At 43.9% G+C, this 17351-nt stretch overlaps 1 long non-coding RNA gene across 1 annotated transcript; it reads right to left on the bottom strand.

Moving 5' to 3' along the window:
- Positions 1–219: 219 nt before the first annotated feature.
- LOC106698481 lies at positions 220–2327 on the bottom strand. The gene is made up of 2 exons (XR_002831183.1): positions 2065–2327; positions 220–723 (listed from the first exon to the last, which is right to left on the bottom strand). It is a non-coding gene; the product is annotated as an uncharacterized LOC106698481 (long non-coding RNA).
- Between the last annotated feature and the right edge of the window lie 15024 nt (positions 2328–17351).

Raw genomic sequence — 17351 nt, 5'->3', positions numbered from 1 at the left:
ATTTTCATTGTTACAAATTGAACATAATTAAAGCATAGTGATTAATCACAAAAACAATATGTAATTATATATGTGTTTTCCGATGGTCTTAGGTGAACCCTGTGAAAGGGTCATTCGACCCCCAAAGGGGTCGCGACCCACAGATTGAGAACCGCTGCCTTAGAAGGATGTGGCTCTCTCAGCTCCTGAGGAATATGACTCAATGAAATATCCAGCAGGCACGGGAGTGTATTAGTTTACTGTTGCTGCTGTAACATGTTACCACAAACTTAGTGCTTACAATAACACAGATTATTTTTTTTAATCTAGAAATTAATACTATTTTGAGTTGGCAAAATGCTCTTTTGCACACACATTTCCGGCATCTGGTACAGTTAACCGAATGTCCATTTTTACGCAACTCTCACACAGAATAGATTCCACAATGTCCTCTCATCTAAGCATTAAAAACGTTTGACGTTCTTCTAAGTCTTCACAGCATCCCTGTGAGGTAGGCGGTATTGACTTCGTTCCACAGATGGGGAGGTCTAGGCACGGAAAGGTGGTAGCTCCTCGGATGCCGCAGGTGTGCCCGCCGCGGCTCCGCCTCCACGCTCCCGGTCCCAGCGCCGCCGCCGCTCTGCGCGGAAGGATCTCACACAGCCACGCTCCTGTCCAGTGCAGAGTTAAACGAGGGTCTTCACAGCTCATGTTTGACTCCTAAATCCAACCACTCTCCCTGAACTGGAAAGACAAAAATAGGACTAAACCTCAGTCGGGATTATTTGCTCCATTTAAGACTTTCACGAGTCGTCTTACATTTTGTAGCTGTGCAAGCGCTCAAACCCCTTTGGAAGACAATTTGAAATGGCATCAGGGATGATGAAATTTTGAGAACGGAACATAGAAATCAATAGTTTATAGATTTGAATCAAAACACAAAACTACGCGCTATGGTATTGTAAGAATAAAACCCAAATCGACGGAGAGCAGTACTTCCCAGTGTCTGACAAGGCCTCGCACAGAGCAGGTGTCCAGTAAGTTTCTTGAACGAAGGCCAGATGACACATGTTCGACATGCCTGCCATTGATGACACCCCCACTGGGGAGAAGGGCAGGGGCAGGAGCCGGGTGGTCCCGGGGGCTCCCTGGTAACACAAAGCCGCTCGGCCGCTCGATCGTCTGGGTGTGGATGCTCCTTTTCTGCCAAATAAAAGTTGGGGCTGTAAACACCGAGCCCCCTGAACTTATACTGCCATTCACGTAAATAGGTATGTAAATAGGATAAATACACGGAGAGCCTTTTCAGGAAGTGTCTTGAAAACTGGATAGATGCTCATGCGCCGACCGAGGACGGGAATGAGGAGGTTAGAGCTGTGCTGCTTGTGGGTTCCGGTTAAAATGTATCTCTAACGCTGGAAAGCCCTGGTGCCCACGCCCCTTCCGGAGGAAGAAACCTGATTCTGAGTAATGAGTCCACCTCCCCCGGGGGCGGGGGCTTGGTTACAGCCTAAACAGCGGGGGCCTCAAAGGACGGCGTCTGCCTGACACCTAGGCTCCTGCAGCCTGGCTCGCCCAGCGCCCTCGGGAGCGCACTGCTGATATTGCTCTTATTTGCTCCTTGTCCAAGAACAGATTGCTCCGGGAAGTTGGCGGGGGTGGGGGTGGGGGTGGGGGGTCCTTTGGTCCAGGGCTTCTGACCATTTGGTCTTGAGGGATATTCCCGAAGAGGAAATGGTGAGTATAAAATGATTAAGAAAATCCACCCTGCAGAGTGGCCGGCGGAGGCCGGTTTGTCCCGGGCTGTACGGAGTGGGAGGCACCGCGGCCCCCGGGGGGCATAGCTCCACCTTGACCCCTTTTACGAAAGGCAGGCCCGTGGGCACCCGCTTCTTATCCTCCAGGTACTCCAAAGAAGTGGGTCCGTGAGATTTCCTCTTCCGCCCGGTCGCGGAAGAACCGCCACACCGTCAGGCGTAGCCCACGCCGCAGATGGGGTTGCAGAGCATCACCTGGTTCCGACACCCCAGTCAAACCACCCCACGTAAGCAGGGTGCCGGAACCAGGCGTCACCGCGCTCCTCACCGGAGTGTGTTTCTGATTGTTCGTTCTGCACCACGTGGTTGAAGGTGGAACCAGCCTTGAACATCGCCGCTTTCCGCAGACGTTCTCCGGAGACACCATCAGCAGCCCGCGGCGCTGAGCCCGGCCACGTGGAGCGCCAGCGGCGGGCGGCCCTGCAGGCCGGTGCGCGCGAGCAGAGGCAGCGCTGGCACCGGGGCGCCCAGCAGGAAGGCGGCGGAGCCCCACCGCGCAGCCCGCCCTGGCGCGGACTGTATCCCCTGGGAAACCCGCCCACTGCGCTTGCGCACGGCGCCCAACGTAGATTATTTTAATAGTTTGAGAGGACGAAAATCTGAAATGAATCTCACTGGGCTAAAATCAAGGTTCTGCGGGGCTGGTTCCTTCTGGAGGCCCTAAGAAAAAATCAATTTCCTTGACTTTTCCAGCTTCTAGAGGCAACCTGTGTTTCTTGGCTCGTGGCCCCCTGTCCACCTTCAAAGCCTGCAATTGCATCACTCCAACCTCTGCTTCCATCATCACATCTCCTCTGACTCTCCTGCCTCCCTCGTCTTATGAGGACTTTTGGTAGTTACATTGGGTCCACTTGGATAATTCAGGATAAGCTCATCATCTAAAAATCTTTAACTTAATCACATCTGCAAAGTCTCTTTTGCCTCGTAAGATATAGTATTGACAGGTTGCTGAGATTAGAACATGCACATCTTTGAGGACCAGTATTCTGCTTTCCACAGGGGCAAGTTAGCAATGGGCTCTCAGGCACCAGTACATGCTATGTCCCTCTCCAGTCTCCCGCACTGTGTGCTGATCTCATCTCTCTTTTTCTCCGTTTCCCATTTATTCCTGCCCTTGCAACTCATTTAAAACAGATATCATTAGCTAGAGGCATTTGCTCCAAACCCCCTAATCCGTAGGAATGGTGGCCCAGGTTAAGGTGTCCTCTGGTTCCATGCACTGGAGTGAGCCTGATCAGACACGGTCTCCAGGTGGAGCTTCTAGAACAGCACAGTCCAAAAGAAATAGAGTGTGAGCCAGAGATGCAAGTCCTATATATGGATGTCTCCCAAAATGTATACACACCTCAACAGCTGATAACTTACTGAATTTCCACTCCTTTTCAGGTTAAACTGATTTGAAATAATGGGTGAAGCCAGACTAAGCTTTGAACAAAGAAAATTTATCCTGAAGTGCCACTAGACTATTTTTATGGGGATACATAAAATGCAAAGTTTACGGTACACAAAACCAGCAACAGTGGATGCACTGAGGGCACACAAATATGGAACAAAATGATTCTTTTAAAAATGAACACAAACGCTGGGGTGGTGGGGGCTTGCCCAGGGTGGGAATGGCTGGGGGGTATCAATTGAGGAAAAAGGAGACATATGTAAAACTTTAGACAATAAAAAAATAAAAATAAATAAAATAGCTATTTTATATTAAAAAATCAAATCTTTATTGTTGGAAATATTTCATGTCCCCCGCCACCCCAGGCCTTCACCACCCTATTGTCTGTGTCCATGGGTTATGCATATATACATACAAGTACTTTGGTTGATCTCTTCCCATCCACCCATCCACCCACCCACGGCTTCCCTCTGAGATTCCACAGTTTGATCTATGCTTTTATGTCTCTGAATCTTATTTTGTTCATCAGTTTATTTTGTTCATTAAATTCCACATATGAGTGACATTATGTGACACTTGTCTTTCTCTGATTGGCTTATTTTGCTTAGCATAATACTCTTCCGGTCCGGCCTTGCTAGTCAAAGGGTAAGAGATCCTTCTTTTTTACTGCTGCATAGTATTCCATGGTGTAAATGTATCACAGCTTTTTTATCCACTCATCTACTGATGGGCACTTGGGCTGTCTCCAGATCTTACCTATTATATATTGTGCTGCTATGAACATAGGAGGGGTGCATACATTCTTCCTGATTGATGTTTCAGGTTTCTCAGGATATATTCCTGAAGTGGGATCACTGGGTCAAATGGCAGTTCCATATTGAATTTTTTGAGGAAACTCCATATTGTTTTCCATAGTGGCTTCACCAGTCTGCATTCCCATCAGCAGTGTACTAGGGTCCCTTTTCTCCACATCCTCACCAGCACTTGTCATTTGTTGACTTGTTGATGGTAGCCATTCTGCCAGGTGTGAGGTGATACCTCATTGTCATTTTAATTTGCATCTCTCTGATGATCAGTGACGTTGGGCTTTTTTCATAGTCTCTTGGCCATCTGTATGTCCACTTTGGAGAAGTGTCTATTTAGGTCCTTTGCCCATTTTTAAATTGGATTGTTTGTCTTCCTTTTTTAAAGCTGTATGAGTTCCTTATATATTTTGGATATTAACCTTTATCAGATGTATCACTGCCAAATATGTTCTCCCATACAGTGGGCTTCCTTTTCGTTTGGTTGATGGTTTCTTTTGCTGTGCAGAAGCTTTTTATTTTGATGTAGTCCCATTTGTTTACTTTCTCCTTAGTTTCCTTTGCCCCAGGAGATGTATCCGTAAACATATTGTTATGAGAGATGTCTGAGGTTTCTTCTAGTATTTTTATGGTTTCCCGACTTACATGTAAGTCTTTCATACATTTTAAGTTTATTCTTGTGTATGGTGTAAGTTGGTGCTCTAGTTTTATTTTTTGCATGTATCTGTCCAATTTTTCAACACCATTATTGAAGAGATTGTCTTTGGTCCACTGTATGTTTTTGCCCCCTTTGTCAACTATTAATTGAGCGTAATGTCAACTATTAATCTGGGGTCTCTGTTCTGTCCCATTGTTCTTGTGCCAGTATCAGGCTGTTTTGATTACAGTGGCGTTGTAGTATAGCTTGACATCTGGTATTGTGATCCCTCCAACTTTGTTTTTCTTTCTCAAGATTGCTTCAGCTATTCGGGGTCTTTTTTGGTTCCATATAAATTTTTGGAGTATTTGTTCTAGATCTGTGAAATATGCTGTTGGTATTTAGTAGGGATTGCATTGAATCTGTAGATTGCCTTGGGCAGTATGGAAATTTTAATGATGTTAATTCTACCAACACACGAACCCGGTTTATTCTTCCACTTGTTTATATCTTCCTCTCGCTCATTTTTTAACATCATATAGTTCTGCGTATAAGTGATTTACCTCCTTGGTTAAGTTTATTCCTAAGTATCTTAATTTTTGTTGCAGTGGTAAATGGGATTGTTTAATTTCTCTTTCTGACAATTCATTATTGGTTTATAAAAATGCCATCGATTTCTGGGTGTGAATTTTGTCAAATTCCTTTATTAAATCCAGCATTTTTTTTTTTTTTGGTGGAGTCTTTAGGATTTTCTATGTACATTATCATGTCATGTACAAATAATGTGAGAATTTTACTTCCTTCTTTCCACTTTGGATGCCTTTTATTTCTTCTTCTTAAAAATACTTTTATTGATTTCAGAGAGGGGGAGAGGAGAGAGAGAGAGAGAGAGAGAGAGAGAGAGAGAGAGAGAGAAAGAGAGAGAGAAACATTAATGATGAAAGAGAATCATTGATTGGCTGCTTCCTGCACACGCCACCAGGGGATGGAGCCCACAACCCAGGCATGTGCCCTGACTGGGAATCGAACTGTGACCTCCTGGTTCATAGGTTGAAGCTCAAGCACTGAGTCACCGTGGCCAGGCTATTTCTTCTTGTCTGATTGCTGTGGCGAGCACTTCCAGTACTATGTTGAATAAGAGTGGAGAAAGTGGACATCACTGTCTTGTTCCTGTTCTTAGGAGAAATGGTTTTAGTTTTTGCCCACTGAGTATGATGTTGGCTATAGGTTTGTCATATATGGCCGTTATTACGTTGAGATAAGATTCTTCTATTTTCACTTTGCTGAGAGAGGAATTAAATTTTGTTGTTTAGCCACCCAGTCTGTGGTTATCTGTGTATAACTAATACACACTTCTTTTGCTAGTCTTCAATGCTGCCCTTGAACTACATTCCTGTCCTTCAATAAGTTAAACATAGAGTTGCCACTTAATCCAGCAATTTCATTTCTAGGTATATTCCCAAGAGATTTGAGAATGTGGTCACACACCAATGTGTACAGAACATTCATAGTAGCATTGTTCATAATAGCCAAAAAGAAGAAACAACTCAAATGTTAATTAACTGATGAATGGATGAACAAAAAAAGGTGTTAGATTCATGCAATGGAATATTATTCAGCCATGAAAAGGAGCGAAGGTCTGCCCTGACCAGTTTTCTCAATGGTTAGAGCATTGACCCTTGGACAAAAGGGTCTCAGATTTGACCCCTGTCCCCAGTTGGGGCGTGAGTGGGGGGCAATCAATCAATGTGCCTCTCTCTCTCTCTCTCTCTCTCTCTCTCTCCCCCTCCTGGTTTAGTCAACTGCAAACCCAGCGGGGCAGCTCTGCTCTGCTGCTCCTTTGAGTGGTGTTTGCTACTAACAAGCCCAAGGCCAGAAGTTAGCCCCTCTTTCCAATGTGGTGTGACCACAAGGCCTGGGAAAGTTACTGTGTTTTCAAAAGACATCCCAGTAAGAGTAGAGATGGAGGGGGTTGTGGCTGAGGGGTGCTGCTCTCCTGGCCTCAGCCAGTGGTCCTTCGTGTGGAGAACACTTTTTCTGGGCCATACACAAGGAGCAGCTGAGCCAGCCGGTCAGCGGGCGCATTATGGGGATCAGAGTTGCCCCAGAGCAGACAAGCCAGAGTGCTTGTTTCCCAGAGCAGACAAGCCAGAGTGCTTGTTGCTGTGTGCTAGTCCCCATTAGTTACAAACACATTACTCCTCTCAGTCCTCAAACAACACTACGAAGTGAGTACCATTGGCCACACTTCAAAGAAAATATCACCGACAGTGAATACTGAAGTTTTGTCTAAAGTCACAGTCACTGCGCTCTAGACCTTACATGCATCACCCCATTTATTTATTTATTTATTTATTTTAAAAAAATACATTTTATTGATTTTTTACAGAGGAAGGGAGAGGGATAGAGAGATAGAAACATCAATGAGAGAGAAACATTGATCAGCTGCCTCCTGCACACCTCCTACTGGGGATGTGCCCGCAACCCAGGTACATGCCCTTGACCAGAATCGAACCTGGGACCCTTCAGTCTGCAGGCCGATGCTCTATCCACTGAGCCAAACCGGTTAGGGCGCATCACCTCATTTAGTCCTCACGGCGACAGATGAGGTGGGAACCGTCATTGCTATAACTTGTAACCACAGAACCAGCTCAGAATGGTCCTATCCTGTTTCTAACAAGATACAAGTTGCCTTTGAGAGAACCACAACGCAAGGCGTGCTGCGGAAGCGTGTGCAGAGGAGAGAACTTTGACCTTCAGCTGCACCTGGAACCATAGTCTTGGGCCAGGACATGACGGGAGCTTGAACACCAGAACCCTTTCAGAAGTGAAGGGTCCATTGTCCAGGAAGACCCAGTGCTGAATTTACCATAAATGCCCAACTTCCAAAGCTCTGCCATCAAAACCCGCACCACCATTGCTTCCACACACCAGCCTGCTCCCCCTCCCTCTCCTCCTCAGTCTTTGCGTTTCAAACCCTGGCTTAAAAGCCATCAGGGGGTCAAGGTTTCAAGCAATAGATGGATTCCTGTTCTCCTTCTTGGTGCCCTGCAGGTAAAATGGCTTTACTTTCTCCATTGCAAACTCCAGTGTTTGCTGTGCATTGGCTGGCACACTGAGCCTCATTCCATTTGGTTTGGGAACATTTCCATCCCTTTTCTGTGGGAAGGGAAGGTGCCCCAGCTGTTCATTCCCATGGGCAAGGCCACACCACGGGCAACTGCCAGGCGGAGCAGTGTGGCGAGCACTCACAGCAGCCACTGCACTCTGCCTTCCACCCAGGAGTCAGCTGAGATGCAGGGAGCCTTGTGCACTTGCCTAAGGTTAGAGATTAACTGGCTGGGCTGGCTTGGAACACACTTTTATCAAAAACGCTGTTGCATTCACTCAAGAACTGTCTGATGAGTGCCTACCATAGGAACGATATTGCACTAAAAACATGGAGTCCAAAGACCAAAACCCACAGTTACTGCCCAAAAGGAGAACAGCAGAGTGGGAAGACAGTCATGCAAACCATTGTGATTCAACTAAAACAGGTATTGATTCTAGTGCAGCGGTTCTCAACCTGTGGGTCGCGACCCAACCCTTTCACAGGGGTCGCCTAAGACCATCGGAAAACACATATATAATTACATATTGTTTTTGTGATTAATCACTATGCTTTAATTATGTTCAATTTGTAACAATGAAATTGGGGGTCACCACAACATGAGGAACTGTATTAAAGGATCGCGGCATTAGGAAGGTTGGGAACCACTGTGCTAGTGGGATCCGATAAAGAGCCCCGTTTGCCCTGGAAGCCTTCACAAGGGATTTATGTTGGGGAAAAAACAAAACTGGACAGAAACCACATGATTCATTTTTTAAAAAGTATTGCAGTAGAGAGAGAGAGAAAAGCAAAATCATGCTCTTAACCACACAAGAAGTTTATGGCCTTCAAGTTGAAGAACCAGCTTAGAAAACTATTGTTAAATCTTTTAGATCATTTGACATGATATTATAAACCATTTCTAATTTTCAAACCAACTATCGCTTTTCATCTATGGAATTTATCTAAAAATGTTTCAAGCCTTAAAGAGAATTCAAGTAAAAATAGCGTTAGCAGGAAATAAAAACTAACAAGTTTCATTAGCACGGGGAGTGTTCTTATCTTTTTTTAAGAACAATAAATTCTGTGGAATTGAAAAATACATTTAAGATTTTCATTGGCCTTTAAATCCAGCTTACACTTTATCGATTGAAAACGCTAACTTCCATTCTTAAAGGGGAAGCACATATTCTGACCTTACGTTTTCTTCTCAAAAAGGGGTCTATGTGCTTTTCATCCAAATGAGGGGATAGTATATTCAAAGTCTAGCAACTTGAGAATGTGGTTTGCTTTAGGAGCCCATAGATTGATATATTTCCAGAGCATCGAGATCAGGAACAAAGATGAGGCTGGGCTGTAACTGAAAATAACTTTGAAGAGGCGTTTAGGCTGAAGTTGAAATTTCACCCTGATTGGCTAGTAGATAGTGAAAAGGAAAAACGCTCTTTCTCCCTCTCCTCACCATTCTACTCTCAGTACTTCAATTCTGCTCACCAATGCCTGGGTTTCTTTCCCATATCAAGAAGTTCTCCACTTCTCTGCTGACACCAGCTGGGTGTCCTATAATTCAATTAAATTGTGACACTATCTACCTGGAGTTAGCATCAGATCCCACAGGCGAAGGGCTCAAGTCCCACAAGACACCCCCTGCCCCATGCAAACTGCAAGTAGTAGTGGGTCCTTAGGTTACCCACAATCTGTCCGACTTGGCTACAAAGTGGGGATTCCCCGCTAGAACTGCTCACAGAACTCAGGAAAACAATCCACCTACTGGTTTGTTATAAAAGGATACGACTGGGGAACAGCCAAATGGAAGAGACACATAGTGCAAGATCTGGAGGGAGGGGAGCAATTTCCTGCCGTTCACCAACCCAGAAGCTCTCTGAACCCCTCAGCAGTTTTTCAGGAGCCTTCATTATGTAGGCTTGATTGACCAACTCTATGGCCATTGGTGATTAACTCAACCTCCAGCCTGGGTGGGTGGGTCTGAAAATTACAACCCTCTAAGCAACCAGCCCCAGTCAGTCCCTAGGTCACCTGCAGGCTTTCCAAAAGTCAGGTGTGGATGAAAGGGGCGTGTTAACCAAAGACACTCCTTTCACCTTTATCCTCTTCTCACGTAGGAAAGAAAACTCCAAGGGTTTTAGGAGCTTTGTGCCGAGAAAGAGAATAGAGACTAAATATTTATTACAAATCACAAAATCATAGGCAGTATTGAAATTATTTTGTCAAGAGTCTGAAATGATCAGTTTTACCAACGTAGAAAGCGCCTCTGATGGCAGCCCCAGGGTGGATAGCAGAGAAGCAGGAGATTGTTTGGAGTCAGTATCAGTTATGAAGTTACTGTCTCTGAGCTCCAAGCCCACCCTCCTGCTCCCCACTTTCCACCGCTGAGCTGGGAAACCACGTTTCTGCGGTGCCGGACGGCTCTGTCGTACTCAGGAAAGAGGGTTTGCCGGAGACTTCAGCAGCAGCGTGACCACCTCCTCCCGGTTTGCCCAGGGCTCTCCCAATTTTATCATTGAAAGTCCTGCCTCCCGGGAACCCCTTCCCTGCGCGGGTGCACACCTTCCCCAGAAGGGACTTGCCATCTGTTACTGTGAGCGACATTTCACTTCACTGGCAGCAGCCTTGGCAGTGCCTTCCTGTAGCAACAGCTGAATCCAGTTTGTCATTTTCTAACACTTGCAAAACCAGTTCCATCAGCAACGTCAGTGCCAGGCGGTGGCACAGTCTGTTCCCCCAGCTCCAGGAGCCCTGGTGCTGCTTCCTGCACCTTGCTTTTTTCCCCACTTAACTATACAGCAGGTCCTTGAATAACAGCGTTTCAATGTCATTTTTTATATAATGTTCAGAACTTAACTCTTGTTTATATCAATTAACTCATGGTAAAATGGTTTTATTATAAGTTGTTTTGCTTAGTCACAGAACCTATTGATAATATTAAGTGAGGAATTACTGAATCTTGGAGGTCACTACCCGCCCCCCCCTTATCTATATACATAAAAGCCTAAGCGAGCGTTATAACCAGATGACCAGTTGGTAGCTATGTTGCACACTGACCACCAGGAGGCAGATGCTCAACGCAGGAGCTGCCCCCTGGTGGTCAGTGCACTTCCACAGCCAACCTCCCATGGCCGGCCAACCTCCCACGGCCCCTCCCCTGGCCAGCAGCGGTCCCTCCCCTTGGCTTGCCCCAATTGGCCCTGATTGCCGGCCAGGCCAAGGGACCCTACCCATGCACAAATTTGTGCACTGGGCCTCTAGTGTATATATAATCCTAATATATTTCTTTTTACAGCTCTATTATATTCTATTTCTGTGGATGTGCATAGTTGATTTAACCAGTACTTTATTATTCACTAGAGGCTCAGTGCACGAAATTCATGCATGGGTAGGGTCCCTAGGCATGGCAGGCTATCAGGGCTGATGGGGGCCTTCTGGCTGCCAGCTGTCCACGGGGCCTTCCTTCGTTCTGCGCCGCCCCCTGGTGGTAAGCACACAATTGAACTCAGTCTCCCAGTCAAACTCCCGAGGGGACACTTTGCGTATTAGCCTTTTATATATATAGATGGACACATCAATAGTTACCAGTTTTTTGCTATTATAAATAGTGCTGCAATGAAGAGGCACACTTATGTGGCATTTTATTTTTCCATCTGCAGGTCTTTGCAATAGAATCCTAGATGAGGGTTTTTGTTTTGTTTTTATTTTTTTACTTTTTTGCATTTCACCAGCAAGGTGTGAGAATCCCTCTTTCCCCACAGCATTGCCAATGGAGTGTTGTCAAACGTTTGGACTTTTGCTAGTCGATAGGTGAGAAAAAGGATTTCAGTACAGTTTTAATTTTTTTATTATGAATGAAGTTGAGCATATCATATGTGGAAATATTTGCATTTCTTTTTAAGTTAACTCTCTGTTCACGTATCTTTCCCATTTTTAAGAGATTTCTTGGTCTTTTCCCACTCAATTTTTAGAAGCTTTTCACATTTTAGGAATACTAGTCCTTTGTGATATAAGTTGAACATATTTTTCTTATTTTGTTATCTGAAGTTTTCAGCTTGTGTCTGGAGGGTTTGTGTTTTGGAACAGCACAAAGTTTTCATTTTTGTTTGACCATTTAACAAAATTCTCTTTTATTGCTTCTGGATTTTGATGAATAGTTGGAAAATTTACCCTATTGCCAGGTCAATAGAGGACTCACCAGAATTTTCTTTTGTTTGTGAGGTTGTGTTTTTTCACTTAGATCTTTGATACACTTGGGATTTAATCTGGTACCAGTGTGAGGAATGGATTCAAGCTCTTCTTTTGGTTATCTAGTTGCTCCAACCCTACTATATTAAAAACTTCTCTAAAGTCCATCACTCCCTAGCTGGTTTGGCTCAGTGGATAGAGCATCGACCTGTGAACTGAAGGGTCTGGGTTCAATTCCAGTCAAGGGCACATGCCTGGGTTGCGAACTTGATCCCCAGTAGGGGCCGTGCAGGAGGCAGCCGATAAATGATTCTCTCTCATCATTGATGTTTCTATCTCTCTCTCTCCCTCTCCCTTCATCTCTGAAATAAAAAAAATATTTTTAAAAAGTCCATTGCTAAATTAAAAACTATTATACAATCATATAATACACTTCCATAAGCAATTATTTCTATTTCTGGGTTTTCTAATCCTTCACTTGATCTTTATGCTTATTCCTGCACCAATAATATTGTATTGTTTTTAATATCTGGTATTAAAAACACTTCACTTCTCCCCCTCCTCCTTTTTTGCCCATTATCCTTCCAAATTAATCTAAGAATCAAGTTGTCTGATGACATTTTTATTAGGACTGTGATACATTTTGTTTTATTTTTTAAAAATATTTTTTATTGATTTCAGAGAGGAAAGGGGAGGGAGAAACAGATAGAAACATCAATAATGAAGGAGAATAATTGATAGGCTGTCTTCAGGACTACGATATGTTGAATTTACCTCTCATAATGGCATCCTTTACGTTTCCATCCTTGGAATCCAGGCGCCATCTGGTGATCACTATGCACAACAGCAATATTTTCTCTAAAAAGGGCAATTTAAAGGAAGAAACATTTATCATATACTTTGTGTGAGTCTGGTTTTGAGGGGGGAGGAGTTGGCTTCTCTGGATGGTTCTGGTTGGAAGCCCCCACAATGAAGACATTGGCAAGGAGATTAAAAATGGTGGTGGTGTAAGTGGATGCTGAACAGACACACTCCCAGGACCAAACTGGAATTACAATTAAAATACAGAAAAACTTCCTGAATAACCAACTGAAGACTCACTGGAGAGAACCCTGATAACCGAGGATGGAAAGTGGAGACCACATAGAGACAGACATTTGCTATCAAGGGGGCTTTGCCAGGGGGGAAGACAGTTGACCCACCCTATTGGAAAATACCTTGCCCCACAGTGCAGTTTCTGAGGCCCATTAAGAGATTGAGGATAACAATTAGCCTCCAGGCAGAAGCAATTGCCCCACCCTGTTGAAAAAAACTCTTGCCACACCTGTGGATGATTGCCTGAGGGCTATTCAAGATGGAATCCTAACACTCTGTAGGCAGAGGTAGTCTCTGGAGGCTTTGAGTCTTTGCCTGATCTAATTAGTCAGAAACAGCATTTGACACTGTCCTGCACTACAGATTGAGAGGCATAACAGATCTACCCAATACATAGTCAACAGCCCCAACAGCAGCCAAAATGAGGAGACAAAGAAACAACCCCAAATGAAAGAACAAGAGAATTCTCCATAAGCAGAGATAAATGAAATGGAGATAAGAAATTTATCTGATATAGAGTTCAGAATAATGATGGTAAAGATGCTCAACAGCATGAGAAAAGATATAGTAACTATGAAAACAGAAATAAAGAATGACATAGCACAAATAAAGAACACATTGGAAGGAATACACAGCATATTAGGGGAAGGCGAGGATCAAATCAAATCAGTGAAATAGAAGACAGGGTTGAAAAAAATCACTCAATGAGAGAACCAAAAAGAAAAAATAATTTTAAAAAGGAGGACAGCTTAAGGGAACTGTGGGACAACATGAAACATAACAATATTCAAATAGTAGGTGTGCCAGAAGAGGCAGAAAGGGAGAAAGAGATAGAGAATGTGCTTGAAGAAATAATGGCAGTGAACTTTCCTAACCTGGTAAAGGAAAAAGTCACACAATTCAGGAGGAACAGAGAATCCCAAGCAAGAAGAACCCCAACAGGCCCACATACAGACACATCATATTTAAAATGCCAAAAATAAATAAATAAATAAATAAATAAATAAAGACAAAGAGAGAAATTTTTTGTTTGTTTTTTTGTTAATCCTCACCCAAGGATATTTTTCCATTGATTTTTAGGGAGAGTGGAAGAAAGGGAGAAAGACAGAGAGAAACATTGATGTGAGAAAAACACATCGATTGATTGCCTCCTACATGAGTCCTGACCAGGGCCTGGACTAGGGAGGAGTCTGCAACCAAGGTACGAGCCCTTGAGCAGAATCAAACCTGGATCCCTTTGGTTCACAGGCCAACACTCTATCCCAGTGATGGCGAACCTTTTGAGCTTGGCGTGTCAGCATTTTGAAAAACCCTAACTTAACTCTGGTGCCGTGTCACATATAGAATTTTTTTGATATTTGCAACCATAGTAAAACAAAGACTCATATTTTTGATATTTATTTTATATATTTAAATGCCATTTAACAAAGAAAAATCAACCAAAAAATGAGTTCGTGTGTCACCTCTGACACGTGTGTCATAGGTTTGCCATCACTGCTCTATCCACTGAGCCAAACAGGCTAAGACAAAGAGGAAATCTTAAAGGCAGCAAGAGAAAAGCAAACTGTTACCTACAAAGGAGCTCCCATAAGGCTGCCACCTGATTTTTCATCAGAAACTCTACAGGGCAGAAGGGAATGGCATGAAGTACTTAAGGTAATGGAAAGCAAGAATCTAAAACCAAGATTACTATATCAAGCAAGGCTATCATTCAAAATAGATAGTGAAATAAAGAGCTTCCCAGACCAAAAAAAAAAAAAAAAAAAGGCTAAATGAGTGTATCACCACCAAACCAGCATTACAAGAAATGCTAAAGGGATTGCTGTAATGAAAAGAAGAAATAGAAAGAGAAAACTAGGCATACAGAATTAAAATGGAAATAAATAAGTACCTATCAATACCTTAAATGTAAATAGATTAAATGCTCCAATCCAGAGACATAGGGTAGCTGAATGGATACAAAAACATGACCCAACTATATGCTGTCTACAAGAGACCCACCTCAGAACAAAAGACACACACAGGATGAAAGTGAAGGGATGGAAAAAATTTTTTCATGCAAAGGGAAAAGAAAAAGAAGCTGGAGTAGCAATACTCATATCTGACAAAATAGACTTCAAAATGAAGGTCATCACAGGAGACAACAAAGGTTACAACATAATATTAGAGGGATCGATCCAACAAGAAGATATAACTCTGTTAAACATATATGGACCCAATATAGGAGCACCTAAATATATAACAAAACTTCTAGAGGACTTTAAGGGAGAGATTGACAAAAATACAGTCATTGAACAGGACTTTAACACCCCACTGATGTCACTGGATAGATCTTCCAGATAAAATATTAACAAGGAAACAGTGACTCTAAAGGACACACTGGATCAGATGGATTTAATTGACATTTATAGAACATTTCACCGGAAAGCTACCGAATATAAATTCTTCTCAAGTGCACATGGATCATTCACAAAGATAGACCACATGTTAGGACACAAAAGAAGTCTCTACAAGTTCAAGTAGATTGAAATCATATCAAACATCTTCTCAGATCACAGTGGAATGAAATTAGAAATCAACTATAGTAAAAACACCAAAAAAAAATCATGGAGGCTAAATAGCATGCTATTAAACAATGAGCAAGTTACCAATGAGATTAAGAGAAATAAAAAACTTCCTGGAGGAAAACCAAGATGGCGGCATAGGTAAACACCGGAGATTGCTGCTTAGCACAACCACTTCAAGAATACAACTAGCCAGAACCAGTTTGGCTCAGTGGATAGAGCGTCGGCCTGCGGACTCAAGGGTCCCAGGTTCGATTCCGGTCAAGGGCATGTACCTTGGTTGCAGGCACATCCCCAGTGGGGGGCGTGCAGGAGGCAGCTGATCGATGTTTATCTCTCATCGATGTTTCTGGCTCTCTATCCCTCTCCCTTCCTCTCTGTAAAAAATCAATAAAATATATTAAAAAAAAAGAAGAATACAACTAAAAGACAGAATGGATATCATCCAGAACCACAGGAAGGCTGGCTGAGTGGAAATTCTACAACTAGAAGGAAAGAGAAAAGCATACCGAGACTCAGAGGAGGTGCGGTGCGGAAGTAAAGTGCAGAGGTACGGAGGCGCACACGGAGAGGGCTGGCGGCTGAGGACACGGTTGTCTTTTTCAATCAGTAGGGAGTCTCAAGCTCTGAGCTCCAGTTCCAGGCGAGTCTCTGGGGACCCAGACTCATACCTGAGAAACTGGACTGTCTGGCATCGGCCGGAACTCAAGGTCAGCTTTCTCTCGGAGGTGCTTGCAGCGATTGCCGGGACACTGAGAAGCGGGGCCTCTGAGGGCAGCCATAGCTACTTGCTCCGCCCTGTTGATCCCCTGGGACCCCGCCCCACCCAAGCTGTGCGCCTGCTTTTGCATATGAAAGGCCTGGCCCTTTGCAATCTGAAAATTACCTAACAAACTGCAGCTGGCCCAAGGCCCCACGGCAACTTGCATTGCTTCACAGCTGAGCTCCTGCTGGGTAGCCTTAGGCAGAGGCTAGATTAGCACCTCCTTAGAGATCCAGGAGCCAGTGTGCCCGGTGGTCAGAGCGGGACCATCCAGATTGCAGCTCCTCGGATCCATAAAGGACACACTCAGGGGGCAGACTCAGTGAGCACCAAAGACCCACTGAAACAAGTCTTGCCCCGGAGGGGTGTCTCCAGCACAGAAGTTCTCCAACTGCAGACACAGCTGATTCTCACAGCCAATTGGCCTGGAGGTCAATTTCTCCCAGTGATACCTACAACAATCAAGGCTTAACTACCACAAGACTGTGCACACAGCCCACAAGCGGGTGCACCAAGAGTGTCCACCTCAGGTAATTGGGGAGGCTGAGCCACTGGGCCCTATAGGACACCTAGCACAGAAAGCCACTCTATCAACACAGGGAAGCATAAAAAATGCAGAGACAAAGAAACAAGACACAAATGACAGAAATGGAGGAAAGCAAACTACTAGATATAGAGTTCAAAACCACACTTTTAAGGTTTTTCAAGAACTTTCTAGAAGCCGCCGATAAATTTAGTAAGACCCTCAAAAAGTCTGGTGAGACCGCCGATAAATGCAATGAGACCCTCAAGAAATCTAGTGAGACCTTCGAGCTTATGAAAAAGGACCAACTAGAAATTAAGCATACACTGACTGAAATAAAGGATATTATGCAGAGTTCCAACAGCAGACTAGAGGATTGCAAGAATCAAGTCAAAGATTTGAAATACAAAGAAGCAAAAAACACCCAACCGGAAAAGCAAAATGAAAAAAGAATCCAAAAATACGAAGATAGTGTAAGGAGCCTCTGGGACAGCT

Source organism: Myotis lucifugus, unplaced genomic scaffold (assembly GCF_000147115.1).
Source record: "Myotis lucifugus unplaced genomic scaffold, Myoluc2.0 scaffold_185, whole genome shotgun sequence".
In the NCBI taxonomy this organism is placed as follows: domain Eukaryota; kingdom Metazoa; phylum Chordata; class Mammalia; order Chiroptera; family Vespertilionidae; genus Myotis; species Myotis lucifugus.
Note: the sequence above shows the minus strand (reverse complement) of the source record. Positions and strands in the feature narration are given on the sequence as shown.